At 31.9% G+C, this 26,114-nt stretch overlaps 1 protein-coding gene across 5 annotated transcripts in view; it reads left to right on the top strand.

The window, feature by feature from the left end:
* Cdh18 (cadherin 18) overlaps positions 1–26,114 on the top strand; it is a 903,781-nt gene that overhangs the window by 249,164 nt on the left and 628,503 nt on the right. For all 5 annotated transcript variants that reach the window (XM_078016885.1, XM_078016863.1, XM_078016854.1 and 2 more), the window contains exon 2: positions 13,763–13,824. The gene's annotated coding sequence lies outside the window, so the exon portion shown is untranslated. The remainder of the gene's footprint in view (positions 1–13,762; positions 13,825–26,114) is intronic.

The raw sequence follows: 26,114 nt of genomic DNA, 5'->3' as shown, positions 1-26,114 counted from the left end.
ATAGATAGAGGTTTAATTTCATTTTGCTACATATGGATTTCCAGTTTGCCAGAACCATTTGTTGAATAGGCTATCTTTTCTCCAGTGAATGTTATTGGCACCTTTGTCTACAATGACACAAACTTATTTATGTGGGTTTGTCTCTGTGTTCTCTATTCTGTACCATTGGTCTATAAGTGTATTTTGGTGGCATTACCATGGTTTTTTTTGTTTGTTTGTTTGTTTTACTATAGCTCTGTAGAATAGTTTAAGGTCTGGTATTAGGATGCCTTCTGCTTCACTTTTCTTGCTAAATATTGCTTTACCTATTAGGAGCCTCTTATCTTTCCAAATAAATTTTATGATTGCTTTTTCTAATTGTATGAAGAGTGCCATTTGGATTTTGATAGGAATTGCATTAAATATGTATAATGCTTTAGGTCATATGGCTATTTTGACAGTATTAACTCTGCCTTTAGAGGAGCATTGGAGATCTTTCCATTTCCTGAGGTTTTCTTCAATTTCTTTCTGTAGTTTTCATTGTATAGGTCTTTCACTTCTTTTGTTAGATTGATTCCCAGGTGTTTGTTTATTTGTTTGTTTGTTTGAGGCTATTGTGAATGAGGTAGTTTTCCTAATTACTCTTTCAGTGGATTCATTGATGACGTATAGGAACGTGTTTGATTTATGTTTGTTGATTTTATATTCTGCCATTTTCTGAATTCATTTATTCTAGAAGTTTCCTGGTGGAACTTTTTTTTGGGGGAGGGATCTTCTAGATATAGAATAATAACATCAGCAAATGGGGATAGTTTGAGTTCTTCTTTACCTATTTGTATACATTTAATTGTTATCTTTTCTAATTGCTCTGGCTAGAGTTTCAAGGATGATGTTGAATAGAAATGGAGAAAGAGGACATTCTTGTTCCCGTTTTTGGAGGGAATGTTTATAATTTTTCTCCATTTAGAATGATGCTGATTTGAGGCTTAGTACATATAGCTTTTACAATATTAACTTATATTTCTACTGTCCCTAGTTCTTCTAATGTTTTGGACATGAAGATGTGCTGTATTTTGTCAAATGTTTTTTCAGCATCTATTGAGATGATCATATGATTTTTGTTTTTAATCTATCACTATGAAATTATGTTTATTAACTTTTGTAGGTTGAACCAACCCTGCATCCCTGGAATGAAACCCACTTGATTGTGGTGCATGATTATTTAATATGTTTTTGTACTCGATTTCCCAGAATTTTATTGAGAATTTTTGCATCTATGTTTATCAGGGATATTGGCTGAAAGTTTTCTTTCTTTGAAGTGTCTTTGTCTGATTTTGAAATTAGCCTTCTAGAATGAATTTGGAAAGGATTTCCCCATTTCTATTTCATGGAATACTTTAAGGAGTATTGGTGTTAATTCTTCTTTGAAAGTCTTGTAGAACTTAGCTGAGAAAATCAATCTGGTCCTGGACTTTTCTTCGTTTATAGGCTTCGATGGAGTTTTCTATTTCATTATTTGAAATTAATCTGTTTAAATAATGTATGACCTCCTCATTCACTTTGGGTAGGTCATATGTCTCCAGAAATTCATTGATATATTTGATATTTTGTATTTTATTGGAATATAAATTTTCAAAATAGATTCTAGTTATTTTCTGTATTTCAGAGATGTCCATTGTTATATTTCCTTCTTCATCTTGTATTTCATTAATTAGAGTTTTATCTCTTTTTCTCTTTGTCAGCATGCCCACAGGTTTATCTACTTAATTTATTTTTTCGAATAACTAACTTTTTGTTTTGTCAATTTTTTCAGTTGTTTCTTTTGTTTTGATTTCTTGATTTGAGTTCTGATTTTAATTATTTCCTGACTTCTACTGCTTTTGGTGTTGATTTGTTCTTCTCTTTATAGGGCTTTGAGATGTAGTGTTAGCTCACTTATTTATTGACTTTTTTAGTCTCTTAATGAATGTGCTCAATACAATAAACTTTCATCTTAGTAATGCCCTCTTATTGTCACAGAGATTTTGATATGTTGTATCAGTGTTCTCATTTAACACAAATAATTTTTTTTATTTCATCCTTGATTTCCTCTACTATCCTTTCAACATTTAATAGTGTATTATTTCATCTCCATTTGTTATAGTAGCTTGTATTTTTTTATTTTATTGTTGATTTTTTATTTCATTCTTTTGAGGTCTTAGAGAATGCGGGGCATGTCTTTTTTTTTGTATTTACTAAGAGGTGCTTTGTGGCATAAGATATGATCTATTTTAGAGAAGGAGTCATGTGCTGCTGAGATGAAAGTATATTTGCTTGTTGATGGATGAAATATTCTATATTTTTTCTTCAGTCTAAATTATTGATTGTATTTATTTAGTTCTATAGTTTTCTTATTTGTCTTTTCTTTGGAATATCTGTTCAGTAGTGAAATAGGTGTGTTAAAGTCACCCAGTATTATTGTGTTGTGGTATATCTGAATCATGAAATAGAGAAAGGATTGTTTAATGTACATAGATGATCCATTGTTTGGGGCATAAATATTTATAATTTCTATGCTCTGCTTATATATACTTCCCTTAAGAAGTATGAAATGTCCTTCTTTGTCTCTTCTGATTAACTTTGGTTTGAAGTCTACTTTATCTGAGATGAGAATGGAAACCCCTGCTTGTTTACGCAATCCATATGGGTGATAAGTTTTTTCCATCTTTTCACCTGTAGCCTGTGGAGGTCTTTGCTCATGAGGTGAGTCTCTTGAAAACTCTTGGGTCTTGATTTTTAATTTGATCTGCCAATCTATGCCTTTTGATTGATAAGTTTATTCTGTTATCATTCAAGGTTATTATTGAGATATGATTTGTATTCCCTGTCATTTTGATTTATTTCTGATTTTTGATTTGTCTTAGTTTCTCATTTGGTTGAATGTCACTTTAGTGTAAATCCTCCCTTTGCTGGTTTTCACTTTCTTTTTTTCACGTCATCCTCGTAGAATATTTTGTTGAGAATGTTCTGTAGTGTAGGCTTTTTAGTTGTGAATTCTTTTAATTTTTGTTTATAATGGAAGGATTTAGTTTCATCTTAAAATCTGAAACTTAATTTTGCTGGATATCAAATTCTTGGTTGCCATCCATTTTCTTTCAGAGCTTAAAATGTATCATTCCAGGATGTCCTAGTTTTGAGAGTCTGGGTTGAGAAATCAGTTGAGATCCGAATTCGTTTCCCCTGTACATAATTTGATTTTTTTCTCTCACAGTCTTTAAGATTTTATCTTTATTTTCTGTGTTGGTCACTCTCATTATAATGTGTCTTGGTATGAGTCTGCTGTAATTTTGTGTATTTGGGGTCCTATAAGCATCTTGTATTTGATTTTCCATTCCTTTCTTTAGGTTTGGGAATTTTTCTGGTATTATATCATTGAAAATTCCTTTGGTTTGTATCTTTGCTCCTTCATTTATTCCAATAACTCTTAAATTTGTTTTTTTCATATTATCCCATCATTTTGGGATGTTCTCTTCATGGATTCTTATCATCTTCTCTGCATGGTCAACTCTACTTTCAAGATTACTTATTTTGTCTTCATTGTGTGAGGTTCTGTCTTCCAAGTGGTCTAGTCTGCTGGTGATGCTTTCTACTGAATTTATAATCTGGTTTACTGTTTTATTCATTTCAAGTATCTCTGTTTTTTTTTTAACAATCTCTATTTATTAAATTGATCTTTCACTTCCTGTATTTTTCCTTTGATTTACTCCTTATACTATTCTTTACTTCACATATCAATTTAACTATGTATAATCTTAACTCCTTCTTGGACATTTCTTCTACTGTGTAATCAGTGACTTCTGTTGTTGAAGCATCTTTATTTGTTTTGGGGCTCTATATTCTCTTTTTTTTTTTCACATGGTTAGTGTGTTTTCCCAACTAGAAGTATGAATTTAAGGCAGCATAAATTCTACCCTGTAGGCCTATAGTGTCCATGGAGGTTTTCAGCACCTCCTCTTTAATTGTGCGACCAATATCAACAGCACTCTTGCAGACAATACATAGGCTCAAACCTAATAACTCCTACTATGGTATGTACTGCTTTCTCACATTAAACCGAAATGATGAGCTCAATAACTATGTATACTACAAATAGAAAATTTGTTAAAATGGTTTACAGTTTCAAATGGTGGATGGCAGAACAGAGGTAGGGTAGTACACAATATTTTCATGGGAGGAAGAGAGAAGCTATAAGTAAAAATTCACAGAAGAGTGGTAGAGGAGCTGACAGAGATTGGCTGTTAGTTGGAAAACATAAAGAAAATAGACAAGAGAGAGGAAGAATATGAAGAGAAAAAATTAAAGACATAAGAATGCCGCAGTCCAGCTGCAGCAAAATAACTGGGGGGTGATGAATAACTTGTGTGTGTTGATACAGAAGGAGTAGGAGCCATTTATTGTAGGGCAACAGAGGTATTTATACATTTTGCACAGCTTATCTTAATTAGCATAATAGTCAACCAATAAGGAATCTCCACACTTAATGGCTCACTTTTGTTACTTCTCAAACCACTCCCTCTGGCATTTTGCCAGGCACCATCCAGACTTGTTTACGAATTCTAACATTCCCCTGGCAAAATGCCAGGTGTTATTTTGACTTGTTTACAGACTCTAACATAAGAATACAACAAAAATGCAAAACACCATTCATATATCATTGTTCTCCACACACTGATGCATAGCAAACATCCTTTCCAATATGGTAGAGATATTAGTGAATCAAAAAATAAAATAAATCTTATTGTATTTCTGATAATTTGTAGCTTTCAGAGTTGAACTCAAGTTAGTGCTCATGTAGATTAACAGCATATCCATAATTATGTTCTTTGACCTATTACATTTTTTGCATCAATTTGTCCAATATAATTACTGACATTATTTTACCATGAGCAGTGGTTTTCTTACAATTTTCTTCTTGAGGCAAATTTAGAATCCTAAAATGTTTCAAGGATCAAAGATCTTTAACACACATGATTTGTGTATCTTAAAATTGTCTATATTATAAATAATAACTATGATTTTAATGTACATTAGCTTTAAAAATAATAAGCATAATATATTGACATAAGTATTTTCTCAAACATTTTATGGGACCAAAAATCAAAACTATGTATTTTTTTCCTACATTTGCAAATCTTTCTAATGTCTGTCTTCTGGATTAATAGATAAGAATATTCATATCAATTCCATATTTCAAAACTTGTGATATATTGCTTAATTAAGTATAAGAAAATGTCTAACTCAGAGTGAAAAGTGAGGTATTTTAAATTCTTTTTCAGATAATTGAACTTTTTTTTTTTTCCTTTTTGATTCTATACCAAAATTCAACATTTTTGGACATTTTTGTTAAGGACGTTTGCCAAACATTATCTAAAACGACATTACTGAATTCTTCATATTCTGCTCATTGAAATCCATTGTTCATCCTTATGCTTTGACTAAATGTTTTATCTGTCCATGCTTTTGAAAATCATTCATTGATCTCTTGAAAGTATTTATTCACTGAGATTCACATATCTTTCAAATATTGACATATTTCATTATAAATAACTCCAATTGCTGACATCATCAAATGTTTTATCATTAATATATCTAAATATTGGAAACCTAGCAAACTTAAGGGAAAGATACAAATTTTCCAATATTTTTAGATTTATTAAAAATATTGATTATCACAATTCACAGAAGTGCAATCAGTGGTATTCCTTGAAATGGCAAGTTCCCTTTGTTTCACAATTCAAAAAATATCTACTGAAAAAATTTAAAAAGGAAGAAATGAAAAAAAAACACGATTAAAAACAGGCTTTGGTTTTGTTTTGGAAATATTTTTAAAGTCTGGCTTGTAGCTTAATGGATGTGAGTTTTTGAATCTGTTTCCATATTTAGGTTTGCTTTCTACAACACTATAACCACAGTTTTTCTTTTTTGACTTTGTGACAAGTGAAATTATATTTCATGATAAAAGAGTTAGATTAGCACAAATGTCATCACAACATGTCAACTACACATCTTTCCTGAGGATGATCATGTCATTTCATAGCATGTTTCATGTATATTTCCTCTATTATATATAATTTGTTATTTATCAAGAACAAACTAACTTATTTTTTTCTCCATTCTTTTCTGTGGTTTAGAGTCATTTCCTTGATTTATACACTTAGGTGGCAGTATTTTTAATACATTATTTGTTTTAACTGAAAAATAATAATTGTGTTTCTTTATTTAGCAAGCTAATGTTTTATATTGATTTCTTTTTGAATTGGTGCATGATAGCTATACAAAAACGTAAAATTCATTGTGATATGTAATTCATGCACATGAAATATTTTGGTGAATTTTGTTGTATTGTTGCTATCCTTCTTTCTCTCCTCCCTCTTCTTCCCCTTTATCTAGTGCCCTATTTCCCCTTCAATTTTCATGAGATTTCCCAACTTTTTAGACTTCTTATTTATTTCTAGCTTCTGTATATAAGAGAAAACATTTGACCTTAACTTTCTGAGTCTGGATTATTTCACTCAGCATGATGATCTCTAGCTCCATTCATTGAACAGGACATGACATAATTTTATTCCTCTATAAGTTGTACTAAGACTCATTGTGTATATTTTAAGGGCACAAGTGATATTTTGATATATGTCTACGTTGCGAGATAGATGAAAGAAAAGCACAATTATTTTTTACACACCATTGTTTTTTCCACTATCATTGTCAACTAGTGAAAGTAGAAAATGCATCTTTTAATTTTTACAAAAATTATTTTGACATCACATTTTTACTGATAGTATCTTAGGATCACCAGTGATCTAGGGACCACATTGCCTTACTGAAATTTTCTGTGTCACATTCTAAGTATTTTAAATTTTATGCAAATATATTGTATGGATAAACAACACAAAACCTGGCATAACCGCAGAATTTAGGGATGCTCTTTAATGAATTTTTTATATAACGTAATCACCATATTTGGACTCTCAGTTATTATATCTCTTCCTACACTGTAAAAACAAACTGAAAGGGATTGGCCTAGTTATTGCTCTGTGGACCTTTATGCCAGGGACACTAAATCACTGTCATTTAAGAATATAATTAGCACATCTCATTAACTAATGAAGATAACGACCATTAAAATTCTTACCCAATTTATCATTTCCTCTTTATCACAATTTAACAACAATGTCATTTCATGGTAATAACAAAATTGGCTTACAAATGACCCTCCCATTAATGAACGAACAGCACCTTGTTTCAAGGAGCAGTGGATTATTTATTCATTGCACTCCTAATTATATTATGTAGTGGAGTTGTGTTGCTCATGACTTCCAATGTAATTCAGTCAAAAGGGGCTGTTTTATCACTTTTATGTTGGAAGTACAAAACCAAATTAACACAGAGTATGACAATTTTACTTCAGCAGTCCTTATTTATAGAATACTTAGAATCCATATTTTATTCCAAGAGCTAAAGAAATGGATGAGCAATGATCATACATTTGTAGTCAATGCAAATAGACCATGAAAGTATTTCTTAAGAAACATGGTCTTGGGCTGGGGATGTGGCTCAAGCGGTAGTGCGCTCGCCTGGCATGCATGCGGCCCGGGTTCGATCCGCAGCACCACATACCAACAAAGATGTTGTGTCCGCCAAATACTAAAAAATAAATATTAAAAATTCTCTCTCTCTCCCCCTCTCTCTCACTGTCTCTCACTCTCTCTTTAAAAAAAAAAAAAGAAAAAAAAAAGAAACATGGTCTTATTTGTAACTTGAAGTGGCTCTGTGTGTTTCAAAACCTTTGTGTTGTCCTTCTAAATTTGTATTTTCCACTTTTTTAATGTGAAATACACATTTGAGAATATATAAAGTGATTAAAAATTTTCTACTGATAATTATTACCTTCCTTAAAATAAAATATTAAAAAATTGAGAATAACATTAAAAATGCATTTATATCTTTCTATGCCAACTAGTTAAACTAGGAATTTATTTCTTCCTAATATCATTTTGAAGTTGATATCCAAATTATTAATTTCTATGTAAAAATTATCACATACTTACAGGATTATAACAGCATCCATTTGTTATCTTGTATTTTATAGGATCAAGGTTTTCTACAATTCAAAACATTTTTGAAAATGACTTAGTTTTTTGCAGTTATGAAACTTCATTCCTCACCTTGCTGGCATTATCCAGTGGTCTCTTCCACCCTGTAGAAGTATCCTCAGGTCTTGACCAATATAGACATGAAAGATAACAATGTTTTTGTCAGGAAAAAATGCATACATTATGGAATTCCCAAAGATAAAGGGAAGTTTTCAACACTTGGTCACTTGTAACCCATCATGACATCATAGCACAATGCACTGCTCAAACTTTTTTGATGATTCTGGAGTGAACAAACCTATTGCACTGTTAGTCACATAAACTCTAGCACATACAATTATGTATACAACATAATACTTGATAATGAATGATTATGTAATTCATTTAGATATTTAATATAACTATGATTTTTTTTCCATTAAGAATATCCTTCTACTTAGAAAAAGCAAGGTTACTATAATCAAAAGTCCTCATGTAACACTGGTGTTAGTCTTATTCATCTTTTGGTTAATGCATCTTCTAATAACAGAATTTCCCTTTGTGTTTGATTTAATCTTGTGTTTACATACATGCATATATACCATATATGTGTACAATCTATGATTTCACACCATGTGGTCTAGGTTTGTTGTAAACTGTACCATCTAGATATGTGTAAGTATATTCTATTATGTTTCTATGACAAAACTACCCAAGAATGCATTTCTCGGAATGCATCCTAGTGATTGAGTCATGCATGACTATACCATCTTAGTTCTGTAAAGCCTTAGGAATCAATCTACCATGATGACATCTTACATAACATCACACTTATATAGCATCATCACAGACAGTATCCCATCATATACTTAGATTTTTTAACACACTCAAGGGAAGATGATTACATAGGTTCTATATCACAGATGTGGGAATCTGCCACCCTCTGATTCAGAACTATTTAAGTCATTCAGAAGAAAGGTGAAATATATTTGCCTCCTTCTAGAGTCTCCTCTCATTAGAATTTCAAATTAAAGTTCAGAAGTTCCTCAAAATCTCATCAACTTGATGTCTAAAATGTAAGTCAAATCCACACATAATGAAAAGCCTGGATATAATCCAGTAAGTAGAGCTCGTGAGACACAAGTGTTCATCCAAAGGAAGAACTAAAGGAAGCAAACTTCTAGCTTCCAACTCTCCCAATTGACAATGATGGAACAGCTGTAGGACCATAGTTACAAAGTTTCTGGTACAAAAACTGGAAAGATGGGAAACAAAAAAGAGTAACTGGTCCATAACAGTTCTGAAATGTTGGATTTTTTTTTTCATTGCCTTTCAAGTTCTAGAAGTTTCCTCATGGTTATTGGTTAAGAAAATTTGTAAAGCATACCTTTAATCTCCTAAAAGGGAAATACTGTGATTAAGTCACAATTTCTGGATTTTTCTAAGTTTTTGGCTAAAAGTTATACAATTGCATCATCCTTTCTCCCCTCTGTTGTAATTTCAGCTGCCATATTTGAAGGGTATCTTGGACTACTTAGTGAGGCCGATTATTTTTCAAATCATTCACTTTAATGTTTTATCATTATCTTTAATTTATCTCTCATCTCACATTTTAGCATAAGCTAGTGAAAAAAGCAGGCAACCTTATTATATGTTTGGCATACAACTGTATATTCCCATCAATCTTATGTCAATGTTTTGCTTAGGTTTCTCATGAGTTTATATCCCTTCTTCTAGTTCTTAGTAACATTCCTTACTTCCTTCAGATCCTTCGCTGTCAATATATTCTAAATAGTTTTTAAACAGTCTGCCCTAGGGTATTTAAGGTTTTTTGCAAGTGTCTTAAACTCTTTCCAGGCTTTACCAACTTTCTGATTCCAAAGTCACTCATCTCCCTCCTTACCCCACCCAAGGTGTTTTTATGCAACAGTACTCTATTTTCAGATATCATAATGTGTATTCATTTTGTCTGTTGGTAACAAGTCATCCCAAAGTTTCCATGGATCAGGAGTTTAGGTAAGGTTTACCTATGCTATCGGCTCAGAATTTTATCATCTAAAATCAACATTTCATCTAGGACTGACCTTATGGCAACCTCAAGGACAAAATACCCAGTGTTTTGCTTCATCACTAAGACTTGCTTACACTAGTGCTCTGAACACAAATAAGCCAATATTAACCTATTGGCTATACGTTTCATAGTATAGTAGACTTGATCCTTTTTTTCTGCCAAATAAATATGATATTGGGCATATATTATGGCAATAATAATAATCTCAAATATTCATATCATAGAGTTTGGGAATTGTATTTGAAAAGAGCTAAAAGCAATTATACTAATGAGTGCCCTAGTTAATTTGTTCATGAATTACTTAGGAGATTTCTGCTGACCCAATATAATGTTATAAGTTTTAATTTAGAAGCTAAATGAAGTATTCAAATTAAAATATCTAAGTCTATGTGCAATTTTAACATTATATATTATTCTAATATTTCACATGGTGGATTTGTCCTTCCATTTAAATTATTGGATGCTGACTAAAACCAAGGGCTTAGTAAAGATGGTTCATGTATTAAATAAATTACTGATGAGAAAATGATTTTTGAATTTGAGTTTTCCTGAGAAGGGGACTTCACTTTGGAAGAAGAGCTTACATTAACTGAAATCTCTGTGTGTGCCCATATATAAGTATATATATATATATACATACATATGTACATATGTATAGTTGATCCCCCTTATTGATTGGTTCTATGACTGAGAAATTCAAAAGGATTAAAATACAATTATGAACTCTTACATTGAATTGACCTGATATTAAAACCACAACTACAAATTGTAGCAAAGAATCCTAAGATAGTTTATTATGCTGCCACATATTTTTGTTGTTGTTTTTCTTCTTTCTGGACAACTTGCGAAAACATTAGTTACTGTGAATGTGTAATAAGACTACATTGGAGAATGAACTGAAATGAAGTGGAATTCACTGTAACATGAATAGCTTTGAAACAGTGACCTATATAATAACTGAGAATACATTTAAGCAACTACATATATATTTTCCAACATATTCCTTCTTCCTTCTCTAGTTATGAATGTACATTTTATTCTTCCAGGAACTCAGAAGTGCAAATGAATACTGTGAAAATATTCTCTAAAATAATTGCTGCATTTTAAAATATTAAGTACCCAGAAATTGCTGAAGTAGTGACAAGAAAGTGTGACTTCAAGTGAAAGTGAAATATGTTTCTCAATAAGAATAAACTACAAATCCTCTCCAGGAAGTGTTTGACTGAGTTGTTCCATTGTTTTTGAATAAAGGTATATAACACAGGAAATGGGGCTGTTTGTTCCCTGAGGACAGTTTCTGATGAACAGACTTGTTTCCACTACTTCAGAACAATTATCAAATTAATTTTCTCTTTCTGTATTTTAAATAGTTAAATTGACAGCCTGTGTTACAATCAGAGCTGTGCATTAGTGTGAGCTTCTGTTAGGGAGCAGCTTATTCTGTTCCAGCAATGGAGCAGAGATAGATAACTCATATGCTATTAACCTCATTTGGTTTGGACCTAAATTTACACTAGCAGGAAATAGATGCTACATACAAATTGTTCCTCCATTCTTACATGTGGGTTTCTGTTTAGTAGAATAGTCAAATATCTCAATCTGTAACATTACTTCTTGGAAACTATTGCTGCTCACCAACAATCTTGTTTCTACATGAGTGACAGAGTATGTCATATCAGTAATGATTGATGCTAGTTCATGATGACAGCGCATCCAAACCCTTTCTATCAGGAGTTCCTGAAATTAAACTTGCAATAGACAGATATAGAAAACACCAAGCTGCGACAGATTTATTCCTCTTCACAGCACTTACAGAACATCACACACTGTCTCTAGTTTTCCTGTCGCGATGATTATCATTTCTCTTTCCCTGGACCTTCCTGAGCATAGTTCTTAAGTTTCCAACTCAGTACTTTACCAAATGTTTTTCCAGCTCCCTTTTTCCACCTTGATGACAAAATCACCTATCTTGACATTTCTAATTGTTTGAACAATCATATTCCTTAATCCCATCTATTTTAAATTTCTTTATATCATTTAGGATGATACTACATAAAATGGATATTTGCCATTTGTATGTATACTTGGGTCTCCTCTCCTCTTTTCACCTCCCCAAACTTTGTATCTTCAGGTAGATGCTGTTATCTCTTTGTTCCACTGTTGTATCCCCAGTAAAAATTATGTTTGGCATATTTTTTTTTTTAAAAGAGAAAGTGAGAAAGGGAGAGAGAGAGAGAATGTTAATATTTATTTTTTAGTTATAGGCAGACACAATATCTTTGTTTGTATGTGGTGCTGAGGATCGAACCCAGGCCGCACACATGCCAGGCGAGCACGCTACCACTTGAGCCACATCCCCAGCCCTTATGTTTGGCATATTGTAGATACTCCAATCATGGTTGGATGATAATCTGTCCTGTTGATTTATTCCCAATGTGCTTTAGGGATCTGTTTGACCATTATAATGTTCTTTTTCACATTTTAGGAAATGGCCATCATAAAACAATACCTTTTAAACTGAGAACATGTTATGCTGATTTTTGCTAAGAAGATCAAGGGGAAAAAAAATTCTCATGTCTTTGGCTTTTAGTTTTGAAAGGTCTTCATTAGCCCTGAGATCATACCTCTTAGTTTCATGGCTTTTCAATGTTAACACTTCAATCCAGCTGAAATTGTGTTTCATATATTATAAAATATTGAAGACATTTTATTTAATTTGTCAAATGTCTAATTGTCTCAACTCTAGAATAATGTACTTACTGATTTATAGTATCTGTTATACATACAATATTTTATTCTACAATTTAAAATTTAATTGATTTCTACAGTGATCTTCAATATCCCATTCATTTCAAAATGTGTGGTTTATTGACATCAGAATCACTCTAAATTTATTAATAGTAATGATCTTAAAAACGGATTTAAGATCATTATTATGTTATTTGAAATTACTAAAGATAATTTATATTATGATATTGAGCTTTGTTGGGGCCTGGCTAGGTTTTCCAAAGTATGGAACACTAAAGTTAGTACTCAAGCTGTACAAGGGGCACTTTTCATGCTAATCAGTTAAAAGAACAAAGATTCAGAGAAAATAACTGGACTACTCAAAACTGAACAAGTACCAACTCAGATGAAATTCTGTGGTTTCTGTCTCAAAAGTCTGTGCCATGAAACAATAAAAATAAATTAAAAAAATTAAAAGTCCATTCCCTTAAAAAATAAATCTAGATTTTAAAACCTTTCAAACTTTTACAAAGTATATTTACCATCTCACCCCAGTTATTCATAATATATAATATAATATATATTTGGTATCAGGGATTGAACCTGGGAAGGTGGTGCTTAACAACTAAGCCACATGCCCAGCCGCCCTTTTTGTTTGTTTGTTTTTTACTATGAGACCTGGTCTTGCTACATTGCTTAAGGCCTCTCTAAGTTGTTGAGGCTGGCTCTGAACTTGCAATCCTCTGTCTCATCCTTTTGAGTCATTGGGATTGCAGGTGTGCACCACCAGGCCTGGCAATAATGTTTTACTTGTAGTGACACACACATACATGTGCATGTTTTCATATTTTTTTCTTTTTTGTCTCCCCTGCAGGACTCAAGTACACCAACATATAAGAATACATGACATCAAATATTCATAGAGGGAATTGTAAGGTAAAATTTGTAACATTTGTTATATTATAAATGATATAAAATATCAAAATTGTTGTCATGTACTTCTCTTTAAAAATATTGTATATCTATTCTGAGTTATATAAATATTTGACCATGTGAATTTCCTTTTGTGTTCTAAAATTACTCTTCTAAAAAATCATTCAATGCAGTATTATCTCTAATAACTTCTTGAATTTTATCAAATAGATGTACTTTTTCAATTATCATAGAACTAGCAAAGGTGAATTTTCATTAGCTGACTTCTATAGGAAATTCTAAATTTCCTGAAGAGCCCATCAATGAAGACTTAACAATTTTTCTCATTAATCCTCACTTGTTTGTGTCAAATTCATGTTAAAAAAATCATAGTCCTGTCCATAATGCTCTAGGTAATTGTAAAAAAAATTATGTTTATACTGAATCATTTGTTCTTCATGTTGGAACTAAGTTTGATAGCACAACCCCAGAAAGAATTATAATAGAGCTTATAGAACATCATGATTTATTGTTTTGTATAAGAGCAAGCTTACACACTTTTAACGTTGGCCTGACCTTGGATGGACTAAGCCAAATTTATACAAAGTTCTATGCAATACAAAGTTAAAGAATACAATATTGTTTACTTAGTTACTTATATAAGTAAGTAGAAAACAGACAAAATTAATCATTGAAATTTCAATATCCATTCAAATATTTTAATTATATATTATAAATTAATGTCTCACATTTTAAATTTGTATTAAAAGTTGATGGACATTTTTTTACAGACAAGCTCAAAACTATGTATATTTTTAAATAATTAGGCATAGTCAGGATGATAAGTAAAGTTGTGCTCATTTGTATTAAAGTGTTCAATTAATTGTTATGAGAAGTAAACTATGTAAGTTGCAAAAGCATTTATAAAATGAATGTCAATACATAATTTATACAGATATACACTGGAAATTTACCTGGGATAATTTTTGGTGTTTTTAAAATACCTTTTGGAATATCACAAAATGTTCATTTAGTCGATTACATTATTTAATACTTACTCTTCCCCATTTTCTTCCTGAAACAAGTACTAATATATATATATATATTTCATATAATCAATATTAGGAAAAAACATAACTAATCTACTGAACTTAATAGTGCTTTGGTTATTTATATATTTTTACATGCTTTGTTCACCCAATAATTAAATATTCCCTTTATTTCATAAGTAATCCAAGTAAACTCATTAACTAAGTACCTTTAACCAAGTAAGCCAAGAACTTCATATATGTCACTTTGATACCCCCAGTAAACAATGACAAGTCCTGCTTCCTCACATGTTGAAGTATAACATTAGAGAAGCAGGCTGAGGCAAGCATATAAAGCAGGGTTTATTTTTTAATAAGGGTAACCTAGACTTCTCCCAGGAAAGAGAAGGGGGCAATAGCTGGTGTTTCATTATTCCCAGAAGTGAGGGCATTATGCCTTTTTATATGTCCTTGGCTTCCTTTATTCTCCTGCTTCCTTCCCTATCTCTCTCCCTCCTGGTAAGTGACTAGACCCCAGAAATGATGGATGGATAGGTTAAAAGGTGGGAAACAGGTAGGCTGGAAGGGCCAAGGAAGAGTGATCTGGGCATGAAGGGGGCATGATTAACAACTCCCTGTAGGGAGGGACAGGTTACCTTAATCAACAGGTTGAAGCAGGGATAGGCTCTCTTGATAAGGGTGGAGGAAGATTTCTGAACAAATTAACAGTTCATTTCCTTCTTTCTCTAGATCTTGCTCACACTTGTGAGCAAGTACAGAGGAATAAATCCTGTCAAAGTAATCAGTAAACTTGGGATATGGACTTGAAGAAGAGATTGACTTTTTGCTCTGATTTCTTTGGAAAGGGAAAAACTCTGGTTTCTATTTATGAGTGTTGACATGTTTCTGTTCTGTGTCATGGCGAAGCTCTGTACTCTAGAGAGAGACAGAAGGGACCTTTCCCTCGGAGAGCATGTGCTGAGGTTGTGGCTCAGTGGTAGAGTGCTTACCTGGAATGTATGAGGCACTGAGTTCAATCCTCAGCACCACATAAAATAAATAAATAAAGTCATTGTGTTCATCTACAACAACAACAACAACAACAAAAAGTATTTTTAAAAAAGAGAGAGTGAGAGAGAGTGCTTGTGCTACTGATTTTCCATTGAGCAGGCTGCTGCCAGTGTGAAGCAAAGAAAAATGCAAAGAGAAATCCACTTGTTGTGTAAATGGGCTGGGTTTATAAGTCTGTCTCACTCTCTGGGGATACAATCACATTGACAGTTGATGAGAAGGAATATGATTATGTACTTTCAAGTTTCTTGCACATTTGTTGACGAACAGAATTATTCATGTAGTTTAATGTCAAGCATTTACCGTTTCACTTACTCAACTGTGTCAGCTGTTTGAAACACGTCTCATTGAAAAAAATAACCCAGATCTAGTTGGAAGTAAATCAATCACTGCAGTACCTCAGATAAGAAAAGTATCTTTAATTTCTCACAAAAATAACCTCATGCTAATATTTTTTATGTTCCACTATTGTTCACAAGTTTATTTCACATAAATTGATATAAACTACTCAGTATTTTAAAGAAAAACTATATTTTTGTGATGATTGTAAAGTAAAAATAAAAATAATTATCATATAGTTGGTCCATGAATGCTCACAAGTACAATGTCATCTTTGATCTAATTGTACTTTTTCTCATACATTTCTCTATTTCAAAACATTCTACCACATCCATTTTAATTAATATTCTTCATTCTCCTTCCTATTACTACTTTATAAAACATATTTATTATTGAAAAATAAGAATGCTTATATGATTTGTCTGAAACTATTAAAACTGTCCTTACTAAGGGAAAAAAAAAAAACACTGCATCTCTCTCACCTATTACAGACTGCCAATTCCTTTTTACCCTAGTCTCAACCTTTACAACTTTAGAAAACATCATTGTGAGGAAAGCATCCTTTCCATATTTGAATATATATTCTATTTTTATGTTTCCTCTAGAGAGGTGCTCTCTAGTTCCCAGGGTTAATTGTCAATACTTTGCATAAAATAGAATTAGTAAATATTAGTTGAATTGAAATAAGAGGGACAAATATTGAAGGTTCAATTTAATAGAATATACCTACACAAATAGTGGTATCAGAAGCAGATATTTGACCCATTAACATAAACTTGCTTATTTGATTAACACATAATTAGGATTCATTGTCTGTGAAGGAATGAATTACAGTTATATGTCTCCAGTGAGTGACAACTGAAAACCAGAAGGAAGTGACAGTAGGGGCCCAGTGAGCTGAGCTCAGAACAGGAGCTGGGCTGTCAGGTGTAGCTGACTAACCAACCATCTGATGTTTCCTTGATTACAGGAAAATTTCCCAAATGTCAAGTTTTATATTTTTTAATATAAATTATTGGATGCCCACTCTAAACCACTTGCCATGTAATAGGAATACGCAATTTCATTTAATATTTAGAACAATTTAATTAAACAGGTCTAGTTCTCCTTTTTATTGATGAGGACACTAAATGCTATTTGGTTGGAGCTCCTTCTGAAGCCAGTCTTTTGTTTTAAGCCAACCATAAATGTGGTGATACAGGCAGTTTGATTTATCCAAATATGCACATTGGTTCAGGTAGGCTGGTAATTAGAGCTATTGGCTTCTTTCTAAATAGATATTGATGATTATCTCCTTTGCATATTTATTTTCTGTATTTCTTTATATACACAACTAGACTCATGTTTCAAATTCCTTTAAGCTTTACATAATTTTGTTTAGTATTTTCTTTGCCTAGAGCTTTTAATAACTTTCACCAAACTCCCAATGAATCTGTGAGTAAAAAGGATTTTAAGTAAATAGCAACAAAAAGGGATAGACGAAAATTTTAAAAAATTGCAATGACATATGGATTATTTGGAAAACACAGCCACGTTTGTGATTTCCTCAATGCAGTGTTTAATAATTCATAAATGCAAATAAAAAGAGCATCTGGAAAAAAAAAACTTGTGCAAACTCAGATGAGATTTTTTTTTTTTTTCATTTTCAATTTTCTGTGCTGGGGATCAAACCTAGTGCCCTGTACATGCTAAGCAAGTGCTCTACCACTGAACTATACTTTCATCAATAAAAGGAATTTTCATAAGTCAGCTTCATAAAATATGTTCCAAATGAAAATCTTTTGAGTTAACTGTGGTATATGTTTGATAGGCTGTAGAATTTAACTGAAGGCCAAATTTGTGATAAACACTTGTTTGAAGCAATTACTAATTACGAATCTATGGATGCTCTTCACTCTATTTCTATTTACTGTTTCTCCACCTTTCTCAAATTTTGAGAATTATTCTTTAACTCAGTACCAAAAATCACAACCCCTTATTAAAACAAGAACAACATCAAAACATCTCAAAACAGTTTTCATTTTTTTTCTTTTAATTTTTTTCTTAAGGTCTTGTATGTTAAAAATAGTGACAACATTACCATTGCTGTATTAGTGCTTTGTGAAAATATGTGCCATATTGCAGTGAAAATTTAAGTGTACTTAGAAAGTAACTGTCAAGGACCCACACACTTGTGAAGATTTTTATTCTGATTTAACATATGTTTTAGTCAGTTTTTTTTTTTTTTTTTTTTTTTTTTTTGCTGCTATGACCAAAAGTCATGGCAAGAACAATTTTAGAGGAGGAAAAGTTTGTTTTTGGTTTCAGAGATATTAGTCTATAGAGAGCCTACTCCATTCCTTGGGGCTTAATTAGAAAAGCAGAACATCATGGAAGAAGAGTATGGAGGAGGATATCAGCTGGGGACATGGTGAGAGGAGGGGTGGGGTGAGGAGTTCTTCTCACAGTGGATAAAATAAAAACCCCAGAGGCTTACCCCTAATGATTTACCTCCTCTCGCCTCACCCTGCCTGCCTACAGTTAATCTCTTTACTGGGAATTGATGCACTGATTAGGTCAGGTCTCATAACCCAATCATTTCAACTCTAAGCATTCTTGTATTGTCTTGTTCATGAGTTTTTGGAGGGATACCTCATATTGAAAACATAAATAAATATATATATATATATATATATATATATATATATATATATGTATATAGGCAGTCCTAGGGATTAAACCTAGGCCTTGTGCATGGTAGGCAAGCACTATAGCAACCCAGCTATATCCCCAGCCCTGCATATTTTCCTAATATGTGGTGTTGGGTGCTTATATAGGGCACTCTGACCTATCTCATATCATTTATTCAATCCTATGAAACTTTCTGAATAACTGTAACATCATACCTTGGGCTGGGCATGTGACATATGTTAGATGTGTCTCTGACTGTTATTAATTATCTAAGGTAAGTAATGGTTATTGTAATTGCTTCAGATAGTTTACTGAACAACACAACCTAGATCAAATGAGTATTCATACTTAGGTTTTCTGCCTATAATTTTAGAGCTTTATCTTGTATCACAACTGGTCTGTTTGACACCTGTTCTTTTTATCTTCTCTGTTGCTGTGATTTCTATCTCAGAAGAATAAGTCATTTTGGGTAACCTTTGTTCTTGGATTCAAATACAACATGTTTATGAGCATATAAAAATGCTTTAGAACCTCTTTTGATATAACTTCACTTGTTTCAAACTAGAATATACTGCAACATAATGCCATCTGGTTCAACATGACTGCAAAATTCATGTATCCAGACTTTTCTGTTTGTAGGTAAAATAGAGTTTGTGACTAGTTCTGACATGAAGGTGGGTTTTATTTATGAAGTCTACTCTGCAAGGACAAGAAAAGCCATTTTATAGAACTGAAGACATATCCACTAACAAACTGCCATTTAGTTCTGATTTAATGTAACCCTTGGGCGCCAGTAAATCACAGGAGGAGAGATCCTGAGTCAAACCATAAAATGTTTAGGCTTTCAGTTCTCTTGTCAATTGTTACTTTATATAGACACAGACAGAAAAAAAAAATCTATTTTTTAAAGAACAAATTAGATTAAATAAAAAATTTAGGGAATACTTTAGTCTTGATTTAGAAGATTGTTTTTCTAGTTTCGTTGTTCTACTTATATGATTCTAAAGTTATAAGCAGAGAAAAGGACATAAAATGAAAACACATATTTCATAATACACTATGTAAAATCATGCACAGGTCAAATAAATTTTTTTAACAGTGGAGAAGTTTTGAAAATCATAAACTATCAAGATATTATGTAATACTTGAATTTATTTGTTATTATGAGCCTTATTACTTTTTTCCCACTCCATCCAAATTATGAAATTTTGTGATTTACTTAAACATAAAGTATTCCTTCAAGTTTTCTTAAATATATCATGAATTGGAATTTTCTGGTACTTGTGGAAAGAGAAATAAAATGTTTTTGGTTTTTCTTTTCCATTGCTACAATGATAAGCCTAGTCCAGTGGGGACATGTGGAGTCAGGGAAATTGGGTACACAGAGACAAGTCTGACTGTCTTCAGGCAGAATGCATTACCATGTTGGAAACAATTTTTTTAATAACAAAAATAACTGCAGTTTATGATCGTGCAGCATTATTTTGTTTGGCACTCTGATTCTTAACACTCCTCTATTTTTATTAGGCTAGATTACACAAAATATTATTTCAAATAAAAGGTTCAATTACCCTTAGCAGAGATTGTTATTAAATAGTATGTTGGAAATAATTTTTGGCAGGTGATATTAATTCGTTTTTATTAATTATATGTTAAACTTATAATATTTGGAATTTTTTCTGAACAAAATATCTGAATATCTATAATGCTCAATATTTCAATAAGGGATTAGAAAATTTTAATTGAAAATGTTGGAAATTTTAAACTGAGAGTCTAGAGGTCTCAGCATCACTGAAAACACTTTCTTTTAATTTTACTTTTTTGTGTGACCTTGAGTGATTAGTGTACCCTTTCTGAGCTTGAGTCTCATTATTTGATAATTAGTAATGGGAATGAAGTTGAAATTTTGAAGTGCTGATCCTTTGAACTTACACCTTTCCATTATGATGCTTCACTAGTGTAGGTCACAGTAATAAACATAATTTGGGGGTTTAGTGTAATTATACATTTATTGAAGTTTTAAAGCTCTGATTCTTTTAGATGATTTTAAACCTTAAGTTGGATTTTCTTAAAAATTGAAGAGATTACAATAATTTGAACTTGACGATAATTCTGATTGGAACAAAAATATAATTATAATTTGGAGACAGGTGTTTCCTGTCTTTAAACAGTGTAATAGCCAGCAAAGAATAAATGATTTTAATAGCTATAAGAATGATAAAGTGTTATTATGTAAAAAACATCTCTTGGAATGTAAGTGAAAATCAAACAATTCCTACCTTGTCCAGCTGAGGGACATTTCCTATGATTGTCCTCCTGTTTGTGTCGTCTTGCTGTCTGGATTGAATTGGGAAACATAATTACATGGAATTTATGCATTCAATATAAACAAGCTTCTGACAGGTCAGGGCTTTGAATTACTTCATAGAAAAGGACAACCTTGCTGACTTAGTCCCTTGACCAGTACTTCCACAGAACACTAAATGAATGCAATAATTAGAAGCATTATAATCTTAGAATTACAGTAAAAAGAAAACTAAATTGATTGTAAATAATACAGGGATTTTTGTTTTGTTTTGTTTATAATTTGTTGATTTTCATGAATTCATTACCAATGACAGAGTAGAATGGTGTAAGTTTGAAGAAGGAGGAAAAGGTAAAAAATAAAGTTAAATGAGATCATTATGATTTGCTATGTATTCAAGTTCAGTGGAAATAGCTTATTAAGAAGGTTTCAGAATCAAAATTGAAGGGGTTGGGGTTGAGGCTGAGTGGCAGAGAACTTGACTGGCACATTTGAGGCAGGGGGTACCAGTGCCTTCAGCACCACATAAAAATAAATAAACAAAATAAAGATATTGTGTTCATCTATAACTGAAAAAAATATTTTTAAAAGTCAAAGTTTAAGCTTATAGTGGCAATTTTATAATGTTAATTGCAAAAACAACAGGTTAGCAATTATTTTTAGCTATTCTACTTTTAGATAACTTCATTCTCTTTAAAATTCTCAAATATTACACAAACTAGATAAACTTCATTAATATTAAAAATCACATTTTAAATCCTTTCCAATTTAAACCTTGCCAAACCAAAACATCACAGAAGAAAATTATGGCTTTCAGGTCTGTCTCCACTTATCCTATGAGCATGTGACTACTTCATCTTTTATTGTAACAACTTATTTCTGCTTCAGTTTTCAGAAATCATAAAAAGTTAACAAATGTGTTAAATATTCAGAGTGTAACAGTGCTTCTAACTAAATAGGATTTATGTGTTTTAAATATGTAAACTTGTTTCTGTGAAAATGGAGACACTTATTTTTGTGGAGATAGTACCTCATTTTTGCAATTGGGAGTACTTGTTATTTCATTTCTAAACCTTAGACAGTGAATAATACACACACGCATGCACATATACACAAATGTACACACATACACACACTTCATGGTAAGGCAATGAAATGAAATATTTTTCATGATAAAATGAAAACCTAAATTATTTTCTGAAAAAAAAAACAAATGAAATTCACACTTGTATTCATACTATCATTATATTTTCTTGTGTATTTACAATTATGTCATTATTGACCATCATTATTATTATTATTATTATCATTTTATTATCACTATTTGTTCTCTTTAGTTGTACATGACACAAAATGGAGCGCATTATTTCAATTCTCTCATTGTACATGGTGGAGAGACGCACTATTTGTGCAATCATACATGTACCTCTGGTAATGAAGTCTACATCATTCTACCACCTTTCTACCCACATGACCTTTACCCACCTTCCCCTTTTCCAAATTTCCTTCATTCTTTCCATGCCCCCCACCCCCATCATAGATCGACATCCACTAATCAGAGAAAACATTCAGCCTTTAGTTTTTTTGGGATTAGCTTACTTCACTCAGTATAACTCCATCCATTTGTCTGCAAATGCCATAATATACAAGCAATCAACAAATATATGAAAAAGAGTTCAACATCTTTAGTAATTACAGAAATACAAATTAAAACTACTCTAAGATTTCATCTCACGTCAGTCAGAATAGCAGTTATCAAGAATACAAGCAATAATAAGTTTTGGAGAGGATGTGGGCAGAAAGGTACACTCATACATTGCTGGTGGGACTGCAAATTGGTTCAGCCAGTTTGGCAACCTGTGTGGTAATTCCAAAGAAATTTGAAATGGAACCACCATTTCACACCACTTTCCAGCCCTTGGTCTATACCCAATGGACTTAAAACCAGCACACTGTAGTGATATAAGCCACACCAATGTTTATAGTAGCTGAATCCACAATACCTAAACCTTGGAACCAACCTAGATGCCCATCAGTAGATGAATGGATAAAGAAATTAGTATATATACACAATGGAATATTACTCAGCATTAAAAGAAAATAAAATTCTAACATTTGTAGGTAAATGGTTCGAGTTAGAGAATATTATGCTAAATGAAGTAAGCCAATCTTTTTTGATCCTAAAGTACATATTTAAAATACCAAAATAATATTTTCTCATTCACTACAGATTTTCCCACTTTAATCCTGTTTAATTCACACTCTAAAATTTGAAAGTCTAGATTTTCTGTAATATTTTTTTTTCTTTAACAACCCTTTACTCAGAAGCATGTTTAATTTAGTGTAGACATGTATAAATATTTTAAGATTCAGCTTTAGAATTTTCAATTAAACAATGAACAAACAAAATGATATGAGGAGTTAGATAAAGATACAGGTTGAAATATTATTAAGAATCTTCATATGCTCATTTACACCATTGAGGTATAATTGACATAAAAAAGTACACACGTGAAGTGTAAAAGTCAATGTGATCTGAAGTAAATGTGCGCTGTGAACTCATTTATTCAATAAAGACAGTAGATGTTTTCAATGTTGTCTTTCTGCTTATCAATATAACTAGAGGTATGAATAAAAACTTAATTTTGCTTTTAAAAAGCAATAATTTTGGGTATAGAATTCTTACCTGACTTTTATTAAACTTTGGGATTTTAAAGATATTGCCCTTTTTTTCTATAATTGGAAATTTTTTTGAGAATAAAGTTATTGTTATTCTTACTTTCATTTCTCTTTAACTATCATGTCTGGCTCACTTGGCTGTTTTTAAGTCATCTTTGCCATATTTTGTTTTCTGCAAAGTGACCATATATGTCTGGAAGTATCATCCTATATTTTGCCTCTTATGATGCCACTCAAACAGAAATCTGTGTCTCAAGTTCATGTTCCTTGTGCCTGTGATGTGTTAAAACCCTTCATCGTGGGCTGGGGTTGTGGCTTAGGGGCAGAGCTCTTGCCTATCATGTGTGAGGCACTGGGTACAATTCTCAGCACCACATATATATAAATAAAGGTCCATCGACAACTAAAAATGTTTACAAAAAAATAAAAATAAAAAACAACTCTTCATCGCTTGTTGAAAAGTTTTCATTTATTTTGGGACATTTCTGCCTTCTTTTTATCCAAATATCATTTTCACTGCTCCCTCTCCTATTCTTTGAAGGATTCTAATTACACCAATAATAATTATTTGAAATTGTGGTATAGATGTATTTTTTTAAGAATCTTATTATCATTTAAGAACTGTCTTAGTCAGATCAAGTTGATATAGCCAATTAACATAGATGTGTGACTTATACAAGATTTAGTTCTTAGGGTTCTGGAGGCTGGCAAGTTCAAGGTCAAGGTACTAGCAGATCTGTTTCTGTTTAGGGCATGCTTCTTGGCTTATGGATATATGTTCTGAGGTGGGGAACAAAGAGAGGATGCAAGCCTCATGTCTCTTATTATATTATTTGTTGCATTCATGAGGACTTATGATCAGGAACATAGATAGAGCAGTTCCCATAGTGCATCATAAACTAAAATCATGGGTTATGTGAAACATCTATTAAGACAGAGAGTTTAATGATGGCATAGACCATAAGAGGGGGTGGGAGAAGATATGTAAAGAAGATTGAAGAATATTGAAGAAATATTCAAAGAGAGAATATACAAGTATTTAGGCCTTCTGTCTACTACCTGCTTGGCAGATCCTATTTACTCTACCTGGATAATTTTATTTAAAATGACCTCACTCTGTGGTCAGCATGTGTGGGTGTAGGTCTGCCCTTACTGGGTAGAGTCACATCTGCTCAGTGTTCTATACCCTTGTTGGCTGAAAGGCTTCCTGTCATGTGGGAAACAGGTGAGACTGACAGAGAGAGAGAAAGAAGATTAATCCAGAAGCAGAGAAGAAAAGATCCTGGAAATTCTCAAGGGTCTTCTGAGGCCTAAGTCACTTTGGTCACTTCTATCATATTTCATAGAATAAGAAACTCCATACTAGATCTGGTTCAAGATGTAGATAAATTTACTTCACATTTTGATAGGGAACCCTACAAAATTATAAAGTGATAATGGTAAGGACTCATAGAAAAGTAAGAATTATATTGATTATTAATCTACCTGTCACAAAGATTTTTTTTAATTTTTAGTATAGGGGGAAAACGTAAAACATTCAAAGATATAATAGTAATGCATGCTAATAAGGTTGAAAGATAGCAAACTTGACTCAACAAAGAAAATAAATACATTTCTAAGCCTATTTTGAAAACCATGCCAAAACAAAACAAAAGTAACATCTTAGAGAACAAAAAGTAATAAAAACATCACAAACAGTTAATCGTAAGTTTCTCATCAGAAATAAAAAAGAAGAAAATAGGATATTATTTATGGGATTAAAATACTTTATCTGATAAAATTCAATGTCTACCTAAATAAATTTGATTAAAATGCAAGGGAACAATAAAAACAAATTTCAAACAAAGAATATTTGATATTATCACCCAAAATCCATGGAAAGATTGAAATAGAAGGAAAGCAGTGCAAAAAACAAAGAGATTAAGCTCATAAATCTGTGCATGAATTGAACTTTAAAATTTTATATGTAATTATATGTTTTACTTATGTCTAGCAAATGTATTTTAGTATTTATGAGAATAGGTATATTTTAATAGAATATGTAATTTCCCTAACTCCATGTATGAACATACATAAACATGGAGTTAGGGAAATTAGACAAAATAGAAATATTGTTATATTTATACAAAAGGCAAGTCGGAATAGTTTGTACTAAATCTTATAGGTTTCTTAGAAGGGGAGTGGGAGACAGTGATTAATTTTAGGAATTTTAAACTCAAGTG

Source organism: Ictidomys tridecemlineatus, chromosome 1, assembly GCF_052094955.1.
Source record: "Ictidomys tridecemlineatus isolate mIctTri1 chromosome 1, mIctTri1.hap1, whole genome shotgun sequence".
Classification (NCBI taxonomy): domain Eukaryota; kingdom Metazoa; phylum Chordata; class Mammalia; order Rodentia; family Sciuridae; genus Ictidomys; species Ictidomys tridecemlineatus.
The sequence above is the reverse complement of the archived record's forward strand: the minus strand, read 5'-3'. Positions and strand labels throughout refer to the sequence as shown.